This window comes from Ambystoma mexicanum, chromosome 1q, assembly GCF_040938575.1.
Source record: "Ambystoma mexicanum isolate Mex_15411 chromosome 1q, UKY_AmexF1_1, whole genome shotgun sequence".
Classification (NCBI taxonomy): Eukaryota; Metazoa; Chordata; class Amphibia; order Caudata; family Ambystomatidae; genus Ambystoma; species Ambystoma mexicanum.
In genome coordinates, this window is record NC_090922.1 from 1,207,658,890 (window position 1) to 1,207,669,354 (window position 10,465).

A 10,465-nucleotide genomic window follows, 5' to 3' on the forward strand; every position below is an offset into this window, starting at 1 on the left:
CAGAGTGAGTCGGGCCGGAGGGGAGAATAGAAAGATTGAGAATTGCAGAGGTCATGAAAGAGCCCAGAGGAAGGACAGGAAGCATCCAGGTGGATGTTAGTCTCCAAGAAGAAAGAGTTGAGTGGTTGAGGCCATGAGGGAGGTAGAGAGTTCCCCCCCCAGCCAGAGAGGAAGGAGGTAATCTGACCAGATGGCCGATCGATAGTAGCCACAGTAAGAGACTGGCAAGGAGAGAGAGGAAGCCTGCAGACAAGGCATTCGAAAGTTGAGTAGGCCTACATAGGAATGACAGAGGAAAGAATCCACTCTGGGGAGATGATCAGGGCTACACCCCCTCTGGAATGGGTGGATCTGGGCGCAGAGAGGATCTTGTAGCCATCAGGGAGGAGAGTGTAAAAAATTTGTGACAGAGCTGGCTGTGAACCATGTCTCGGTGAGACCGATGACATTGAGGTCAGGTTCTTCCAGGAGGCGGCAGATTTCAGACGAGTGTTTGACAGCTGAGTGAGAGTTTAGAGTGGCAACATGGAGAAGGTTGCTATCCTTGAAAGACTTATGGGGAGGGGTACAAATTAAAGGTACGCCCTGCGGTGGTGTAGAAGGAGCCTGAGGGAGTTGGGGGGGGGGGGGGGGTAGAAGAGGAAGGAGGAGAGGGCAAGGTAGCCAAGGAGGAGACAGAGAGGAGAGGCAAGGAATCGGAGGAAGGGAGAGAAGGGACAGCAGGAGAAGAAAGGAAATTGATGAGGCGCGGGAAGCATCTATCAAAGAGGAGAATGTTGGCCTGAGGGACCAAGACGGTACCATTCAGGTAAACATTAATGATGACCTTAGAGGAGCAGAAGGGGGCCAGGAGGACCTCCCACCGGGTGACACATTTAATGGGAGAAGAAGGGACAGGAGAGCGCAAAGAGACTATATTAACAGTCCGTAGGTCTGGCAAGGGAGCGACAAAGAGGATGTCGGTGAGGGTCTGTCTGGAGGAAGCAGCGGTATAGGTGTCAGCAATAGGGAGACCTGGGTTGGAGACCAGGATGTCCTTTTTGAGCTTCTTGCTACCAGACTTAATAAGGAGAGCAGTATAGTTGATAGAGAAGCAATTAGAGAAGATAGGAGAAACAGAGAGCACCATAGAGTAGGTGGGGGAGGAGGAGAGATGAAGGGATGGGGGAGGGGAGGGAGGAGACATTAGGGGAGGAAACAAGAAGGGTGCAAGCAGACGGGACAGGAAAGGACGAGACAATGGTGGACAATTTACAAGAAGACAAGAGCTCGGACAATAACAGTTAACTAAGAAGATAGCCAATTTACTAAGAAGACAAGAACCAAAAGCAAAAGGACAAAGTAGTTGGCAAATGTAAACCTGGAAGAAAGAAGAATGAAGCTGAACACACCGCGATACAATGTAAGACAGGGCAGTCAGTGAGGTGACACAAAGAAAAACAAACCAAGAACAGTAGTCGTCAAGTGAGGACCTAGAGGAGAGAGGAGAACAACTGAAAAGTACAAAGCAGCACAATGCAGAACAGGGGAGTCAGTGGGGAAAAATACAAAGCAATGTACAAGAGCAGAGAAATCGACAAATGATAACCTAGGGCGGCAAAAATATGGCAGAACACAGACAATAGAACAGTCCAATTAACAGGGCGGTCAATGAGGAAGAACAGAGGGGGGCATGTGGGAGCAAGAGGAGAGTGGCGCGAGTCAAGTGCATGTAACGCGCAATCCGGCAGTAGCGGGACATTGCAAGAAACGTGGTCAGGGAGTAGCAAGGAAGTTGCGAGGACACGCAATAAGGAAGTTGCGGGCAACATGCAATGGGAGCAGAAGGAGAGAAGGGGGTGTGTGAAGCAAGTGTGTCTAACACGCTGTCTGGGAGTAGTGGGAGGTTGTGAGGAACATGGTCAGGGAGTTGCAAGGACACACATCAGGAATTTGCAGGGAACATGCAATGGGTGTATGAGGCAGAAGAGCGTGTGAGGCAGGAGCGCGGGATACGCAGTCCGGGAGTAGTGAGGAAGATGTGAGGAACGCGTAATCGGGGAGTGGCAAGGAACCACGCGAGCATGAGCAAGGATGGATGGGGGCACTATAGCAGACGCGATCGCGGGATTACGAGGGACCATGCAAATCAGGGGCGCGTGGGGAGGCGGAGAAGGAGGGCATGCAGGCATGCTCCGTCAAAGAGTGCAAGGGATCATGCGGTCAGGGGACAGGCAGCATGTGCGGAGGCAGCGCAGTGGAGGAGTGCGAAGGGCAAGTATGGGAGTCGAGACACGAGCGCAGCAAGGGTGGAATCGGGTGGGGCGAGTGTGGAAGCAGGGGTAGAGGGTGCCGTAAGAGGGCTAAGAAGTGCAGAGCAACAAGCAAACCCCCAAACTTCTAACCTGACGGTCAAAGACAGGAGGGTGGATTGTCCGCACTCAGTCTACGCCACAGACCCCTTTGTCGCTAAACACCTGTGTTGCTCAATACTGCAGCCTTGTTCTGCGAGGGCTTTGCCACAGAAGGTCCAAACCTCAGATTTTATGAGCTCAGTATCGTGGACGTAACCAACGTGTTAGGTTCACAGGAGACGCTGCCTGATTTCCACATGTTGCTCAACACCGCAGCCTTGTCCTGCGAGGGCTTTTTGGCCAAATATATACACCATGAGAATAAAAACAATTGTGATAGTGCTGCAAAAAAAACAGTTTACTTTTTTTAGAAAAGCACAGTTACATTTTACTTTTATTTTTTGTATTTATAGCAACGCACAAAGCCCATGGGCATATGGGCGCTAGTTACAGTAGATGAAAGCTAAGATGAAGGAATAGAAGGTTTTGCAGGGTCCAACAGATTAGCAAAACAGCTAGGTTTTGAGTTTTTTCTGAACGAGAGTTAGGAGGGGTTGTTTCGAAGGGGTCGGCTTGAAGGGGTCGGCTCGAAGGGTAATGGGTACATTTTCCAGAGGGTGGCAGCAGGGACTGGGAAGCTGGCTCCACCTGCTTTTTTCTGGCGTGTCCTGGGTACAGTGAGGAGGTGGCTGTTGGAAGAGCTTATGCTGGCTGGTGAGTATCTGCATAGTTTCTGGAAGAGGTAAGAGGGTGCATCGTTCGAGAGACAGCAAAAGACAGCAATGTGAGATGGAGAGGACTTTGAATTTGATCCTCTCCCGTACGGGGAGTCCGTGAGCGGCTCTCCTGGAGTCAGAGATGTGGTCCCGTTTCCTTAGATCCAAGGCATTTTGTATAATATGAAGCTAGTTCAGGTTCTTTTCTGATGTTCCACAAAGGAGGGTGTTACAGTTGTCTAGTTTGGAGCAAATAAGGGCCAGTGCGACAGCGATGCAGTTGTTCATAGAAAGGGTTTGCTCGCATGGATGTTAATGTTAAAGGATATATGTACCGTGCACTATCACCACCGGAGTGGTCCCCTGGTGCTCTGGCGGCTCTAAAAAAGGGAAGGGGCAAGGGGGTGAGTTTGTGGGAAAAATCTGGAAGAGAGCATTGGTGTGCTGTTGGTGGCCTCAGCCTGGTAACTCTGTTGGCTGGGCTTGGGGTGTTTTCTGGTCGGTGGTTGTCGTGTGCTGTTGTGCGAGTCTGTGTGGTTTGTTTTGTTGTTGCAGTGTAGTGAAGTTTGTGCGGATTGTTGTGTTTTAGGCTTGTGGTTGTGTTTAGTTAGAGTTTGAGAGGTGTATGCAGAGGGGTGAAATTGTTATAGTGGATTGGTTAATTAGCATTGCTGTTTCGAAGGGAGGCGCTAAACTTCCATATTCTCTACAGGTGGGGTGTGTGAGCGTCTCCGTCCAGATATGTGACTGTCCGATACTCGCAGACCCTTTCACACATGGCATACACTCACAACCTTCCCAAGTTCGACCCCTGGCCACACTACATGATACCTGTCATCGTAAATTTGTCATCCTTTTCTTTGTGTTTCCCATTCAAATGTTTCGTTTTCAGTCTGAATTTGTGATGCTGAAGAGTCAGGTTTTTAGTAATTTTCTGAATTTTAGATGGTCTTTGGTGTTTATTTCTTTCGGGATGTTGTTCCTGGTTTTTGTGGCTAAGTGGGAGAAGGTGGAGTCCGCAGGTTTTTCTTAAAATATGGTTTTTGTTCCAGGAGGATTTTGTTGCTTGATCTGAGATGTCTCCTTGGCTTGTAGATTATTTTCTTTTGTAGGAATTCAGCTCCTTGTCCGCTGATTGCCTTGTGTGTTATGCACATTGTTTTGAAGGTAATGTGATGTGTGACTGGGAGCCATTGCAGTGTGTTTAGTGCAGGTGTGATGTGGTCTCTTCTGAATAGTTTGAGGAGCAGTCTGGCTGCTGTATTTTGGATCCGTTGTAGTTTCTTCAGGCGGTATTCTGGCATCCCGAGATAGATGCTATTTGCTTAGTCAATTCTTGACATGATGAGGGCGACGATTGTGAGTGTTTTGTGGATGAAGGAGAGGAAAGGTAAGATTCTTATTGTGGTGCGAAGGAGGAAGAAGCATTTCTTGATTATTGCATTTATTTGAGGTTCTAAGGTTAGGGTATTGTCCATCAGGACTCCCAGATTTTTTACTAGCTTAGATGGTGTTTGTGCGGTTCCCATTTCCATTGGCCATGGGAAGTAGCTGTTGTTCTCTTGGTTTTTGGTTTCTTGGATAAGCTTTGTGGCATAGACACAGGTGGAGGCAACGTGGTTACAATGCCTGAATATGGTGAGTGTGGCATCCAGGTAGACCTCCCAGAGTTTTGATGGTAGTGGCTACTGCAATGGTGTTGCCATCAATGGTGAAGGAGTTGTATGCAGGGACCAGCTTTGCAAGCTGGGCTGTAGTACCCACTAGATGGAGCTCAGTTTTGCCGTCATTCAAACAGGGAGTGTGCGGCCATCCAGGTATGAATTCTTTCAAAGATGGGGTTGATTTTGAGACTGTCCTGATTGTGGTCACCGGAGAGGGGGGGCAAAATGTGAGTGTCGTCTGCATAGTTTGCAAAGAAGGTTCCAAGTGAGTCGAGGTGGTCGAATAAGGGTTTAGTGTAGATAGTATAGAGGGTAGGGGAGATGCAGGAGCCTTGTGGGATACCGGAGCCTTGTGAGATGCCGCAGAAGGTAGATGTTGGAGTTGCGGACACTTCAACGGCAAAGACTCTGGGGGTTCTGTCTGCAAGGAAGGAGGATATCCATTTGGCAGCTGCGACTGAGAAGTGAGCTGATGTGGTGGCAAAGAGTTTGGTGGGTGACGAGATCAAAAGCGGCAGAGAGGTTGAGGAGCAGGAGGAGGGAGATTTTGCCAGTGTTGTTCAAGTAGTCGTTGTATTTTTAAGTCCAGAAGGGCTATTTCAGTGCCATGTCTTGAGTGTAATCCTGATTGCCGGGCACTGAGAATATAGTTTGACCTGGGAAGCATTGGATTTGGAGATGGGCCACCCTGTCAATGATTTTCAGTAGAAAGGGGACGTTATTGATAAGTCAGTAATTGGTTTGGATGGCAGGGTCTAGCAAGGGGAGACCCAGGATTGTTTCAGTGATACAGGTACGTGGCAGGATTCAAAGTAGGAGTTGATGATGGCAGTGATAAAAGGAAGCAGGTGTTTGGTGCACTCTTTCACTAGGGAAGCGGGGCAGATATAACCTTTACACATAGGTTTAAGACATTTTATTATGGCTGCAAGGTCTGAGTTGGAAATGGGTTTGAAGGAGAACGGTAGGATGTGGGCCGGAGGGGTCAGGTGACAGGGCGGGTGTACAGGTGACTGGGATGTAGGAGGTCTTGGAGGTGATTTTAGTTTGTAGGTTGGTCATTTTGCCTGTGAGGGTGTTCTGTACGTCGTTGCACCACTGGGAGTCTTTTATGTGGTGGAGGGAGGCGTTTCTGGGGATTCTAGTTCCCGGGGGATGGCAAAAAGCTCATGGGAGCTACAGGTAGCAGCAGCGATCCTGCTGTAGGTAGCCGCTTTGGTGGAGTGGATGTCTTATCTGTATGTTCGTGAGAGAAGGTGTCTTTTTTCTGGGGTGTGGGTTCTTTTTGCTATGCGGCTTCAGTTGCTTGTTTTAAAGGCTCAGATTGAATTAAGGTCTTCAGTAAACCAGGAGCTGTCGTGCCTAGAGTTTTTGAGAGGGACCAGGGAATTGACAGTGTTAGTAAGCAGGTTGTTGTAGTGGGAGACCAAGGCATCGATGTCAAGGAGGTGAGGAAGTGGTTGGGTGAGGAAGGAGAGTAGCTTGGCGCAGGTGAGGTTACACATGCTGCGTGCTATCGTCGGGGGTAAGGGTATGTTAACCTTGGGGCACTTGTTGGGGCATGGGATAGTAAAGGAAATGTTATGATCAGACCCAGGGCCAGAGGCATCTTGATGGAAGGGCAAAAGGGGCACTTGCCCCGGGCCCCCACCTTGCAGGCGGCCCCCCCTCAATGCTGTCTGATCTTAAGAAGTCAGTTCACCTTGTTTACTAAAGTTAATAGCACACATCAGGATATTTTATGTTAGGCTGTTTATGGCATGCTGCAGAGGCTCTAAAGTTTAAAACTAGTGCCTCTTTGTTGTTGACAAGTTCATTTTGCTCTGATCAATTCATCCTGTAATGCTTTCGGTCTTCACTGTAGTATATATAGTTTCTGCGTTCACTATGGCACAACTATTGTAGCATTCTCACCTTTCCGTGGGGATTATAGTGATCATGTGCAATAGCCAAAGTTGAAATGTATATTGATAAATTTAAGTGCTGCAATGGATCAGAAGATAGCTCAGTGTGTTAAGCACTCATTGCAGAAATCTGTGTTTAAATGCAAGATTATAAATACCAAATCACAGCAAGGTCGGTCCAGTCTTTCCTATGTCTGAAGTAAAAAAAACCTGCATGTTTATGTACTTTGTTTTATAGCAGAGGAGGTGCTGTTATCCGCAATGTGCCTGCAACAGATAGTGGTTGCTATAAAACATAGCATCAATGTGATGAAGGTCTAGAAATTGGCTTGTTCAGATGGGGAGTTGTAAAACCTAGGCAGCCACTTATAATGAGGAGGAGCATAAGTGTTAGTCTGAGAGGCAATTAGGTAGCCAAATGTAAGACTGTGGAACTAGAGTGTTGATGCTTGTTTCCTGGTTTTGCCAGAAGACGACAGTGATCCTGGACAAATCTTATATCGCTCACATCACTCTGCTGTATTCTCTGGAAAGGTTTGCCATCTCGCATGCAGGTGGCATTGTTTAGCCCATTACCCGATCTTTCTTTTTATGTAGGCTATTTGAGTGGAAAGGGTTCTAGTCAGAAGAGAGCGGACCAGATATCAAAGGCCTCTGGCAAGCATATTTTAAGTGCTGCTCAATTGAAATAAAAAGTGTTTTCCCTTTGTACAATTCAAAGGTTGATCTACAAATTTATAAATCACAATTACAGCAGTCTTTTGGGCGTATTTAAAGCACGCAATTGAAACGCAGATGAAATCTTTTAAGATCACACATACTGGTACTTCCCTCGATGATGGAGACAGTAAAGCTAGAATCATTCCCATTTTGCATGATATGCTTATAATGGTTTGTATTTAAAAATTGACATATTGGGTTATGTGATTTGTGTACTTTCCAAATCAGTTCTATAGAATAGGATTATTAAAATTCATGCTAAGAACTGGAAAAGAAAGTGGTAATGTGCATAAATTGCTGAGTGGGCACAAATCCCAGCTTCACTGCTCAACTGGTGTGTGATCCTGGGCATCTCATTTAATCTTGTACTGCTTAATCTGTCATAATTGCCAGTCCCTAAACCTTTCAAAATTGTCACCCTTCTGACTAATTTCATTATCAATGTATGATCTTCAAAAAAGCCTGGCTCATGGGTTCACTGGCTATAGTGTTGCGTTCTCTATAATACTAGTAAGCATTGATCTATTGGCTCACTACAGCCACTTATTTCTTTGCTCTCTAATGGCAATGCTACGTGAAAACAATGTCCCTATGGATATCTTCCTGGTAGCTTCTAATCATCATGCACTATCTATGCGCTGGTATGGGAAGCTTTATTTCTCCTTGCTGTCAATTGGTCTCCTGTATCTCTGATTAAGTATTTTCCTTTCAGCGAGGCAGCTGATCTTAGTCCTCTTTCTATTCTAGATAATGTGCTCCTTTTTCATGCATACTGCGTCCTGGATTTGCACTATGGCCGGTATACCTTCCTCGTGGCTGCTACTGATGCTAGAACACGAGTCATGGACTGTTACTGTTGGCCTTGAAGTGCTACTTGTTCAACATTCTGATTACAGCAAGAATGTAGAGCGTAAGGTGTCACTCATGCTTATTTTGATCACTGCGAGGCAGCATATCAAGATATGCGTTATGATCGCGACGAGTGGGGCGCAACCAGATATTCTGGATTCATTCATTCCTTTGGTTCAGTGGAGGGTGGCCCCAAAGGTATCTTTGCCCCCTCCCCAAAAGTGCTTAAGCTGGCCCTGCCTGGAGTCAAATCCTCCACTTCAGGCCCAAACTCGTAATTTGACGTAGTGGTAAAGTTGGCGATAACCGTCTTACCGCCGACTTTACCACTTACCACCAAACTCGTAATGAGGCCACATGTCATTAGTTTAAAGCTGGCACTTAAGCTCTAGCTTTGAGGCAAAATTATAATGGATGCATATCCCTGTTTAAACGGGGTATTATAAAAGAACCTCATTAATGGAAAGTCGGTATGAATAAGGCCAGCATTATTGGGCAATTACTATCAATATTGGAATACCTCCAATTAGAGGAAAGAAAAATACTGCCTGGTTGTAAAATCCATTCCCCGTGTTACCACTTGTGCTAAAATTACTACCGACGGTAATTATATTACAGCTGGCTATTTGAAAACCTCTGGAACAGGGGCACTACCTCAGAAATTGAAGGGATGAGAATCTTACACACATGGTATTTGGAACAGACGGCTTCCTGCTATCATAGACAACTGAAACAAAATATGCACAGAGACCCCGGGCTCTGAACCCTTGGGGGCCGCCTGTTCCCTTTCAGACATTCCTGCTACTAGCAAACCAGACACATTCAGTACATGCAATTCGTTTTGGGGCGGAAAGTCATTTTTTTACCACATTCTGTTAATGTAAAAAAAAGTAGCAAGTTTATACAAGAGACGAAAGCTAGAAATGCCCAATGCATTTCGGACTCAATGTCCTTCGAGGACTACATCTGATAGAACATATAATTTCGCACATACATGCATCCAATAGAGTTAAACCAGCAGAAAAGGAGCAAACAAAACAGGAAAAAAAGAAATACGTTCGAATGCAATATTGCATCATTCTTTCCCAACAAGGTACTGGTAGGATGCAGGTAGGTCCGTTGCCCGTCTTTACTGAAAACAGCGGGAGAATCAAACTGTAAACACCAGCTGGTAAAACCAAAGTATCAGAGCAATGCACATTGATGCTGCGTTGGCTGCTCCCATTATAAAACAATATCATTCCAAGCAGGGCTTGACACTACCACCCAAAATTAAGGTCAGCTCTGAGCTGGTCTTCAAGTATAATTGCCGCCACAGCCAGCTGCGGCCCCATGAAGAATGGATCCCGCGTCATGATCGAGAATGTGGTGGAGGGGCCCAATACCCGCATCTAAAATGTTAATTTGGTTTGCCCAACAGTATTTTTACCATGTTCAATACACTTTCAAGCTAGTTGTATTTCATTTCTGGAAACAAAGAAAAGAAGTGCTCCGCCACCTGTTGGCAGTCATTACCACGGGTGGTGTTTAGCGATAGCTGTAACTCCTTACCGCAGACGGTATTGCATAACTGGCGCCTTCAGGTCACGGCGAAACCATTTCTTGCTTTGGGCCATCTTAAAACTGCACTGCTGTTCCTACCATGACCAATAACATCCACGTGGACTCTTCGTGGGCCTCACGTCTGAGCCCCGCCCCTCTCTCTGGTTTCAGCAGATTTATGAGCTCTGCGTTAGGAATGCGCCGGGAAACTATTTACAGCCTCATTAGACTCTGAACTACACAGGAAAAAAGGACGCGCCTCGGGCTAGGGTTTATAATGCACCCAAATCAGAACCCGATGTGGATTCCAAACACGACAACAGTCTGGAGGCTACCAGCGAGCAAGGAGTGAACGTCAGTGTACAATCGCATGACACGGTGCCCCACTAGTTCAACTGCATGATACATGGCAGATGTTACGATGACCCAACAAAATGGAACCCATTAACTGATGAAGATGAAGGCAGGAACGGCACAGCAAGAATTTGGACGTATGTATTCAAGGCGAATTTCAATGGTTTTTCGGTTTTACTTGTAACCATAGCGTCCCTTTAACAAAGTCTTTTTTAACTTTTCATATTATAGGTTTTGATTAGTGCAACTTAACCATAACGTCCCTTTAACAAAGTATTTTCATTGACTTTAATAGGTTTTTACCAGCGCACCCTTAATCTGCTACAAGTTCCTTATATTATACTCACCCAGAAAGTAGCAGCTTTGGAGTCCGTGGAGTACGC

General features: G+C 46.4%; 1 long non-coding RNA gene across 1 annotated transcript in view; it reads right to left on the bottom strand.

The window, feature by feature from the left end:
• LOC138522109 (uncharacterized) overlaps positions 1 to 9,846 on the bottom strand; it is a 70,439-nt gene extending 60,593 nt beyond the window's left edge. The window contains exon 1 of the long non-coding RNA XR_011283244.1: positions 9,738 to 9,846. This is a non-coding gene — a long non-coding RNA (uncharacterized lncRNA). The remainder of the gene's footprint in view (positions 1 to 9,737) is intronic.
• Between the last annotated feature and the right edge of the window lie 619 nt (positions 9,847 to 10,465).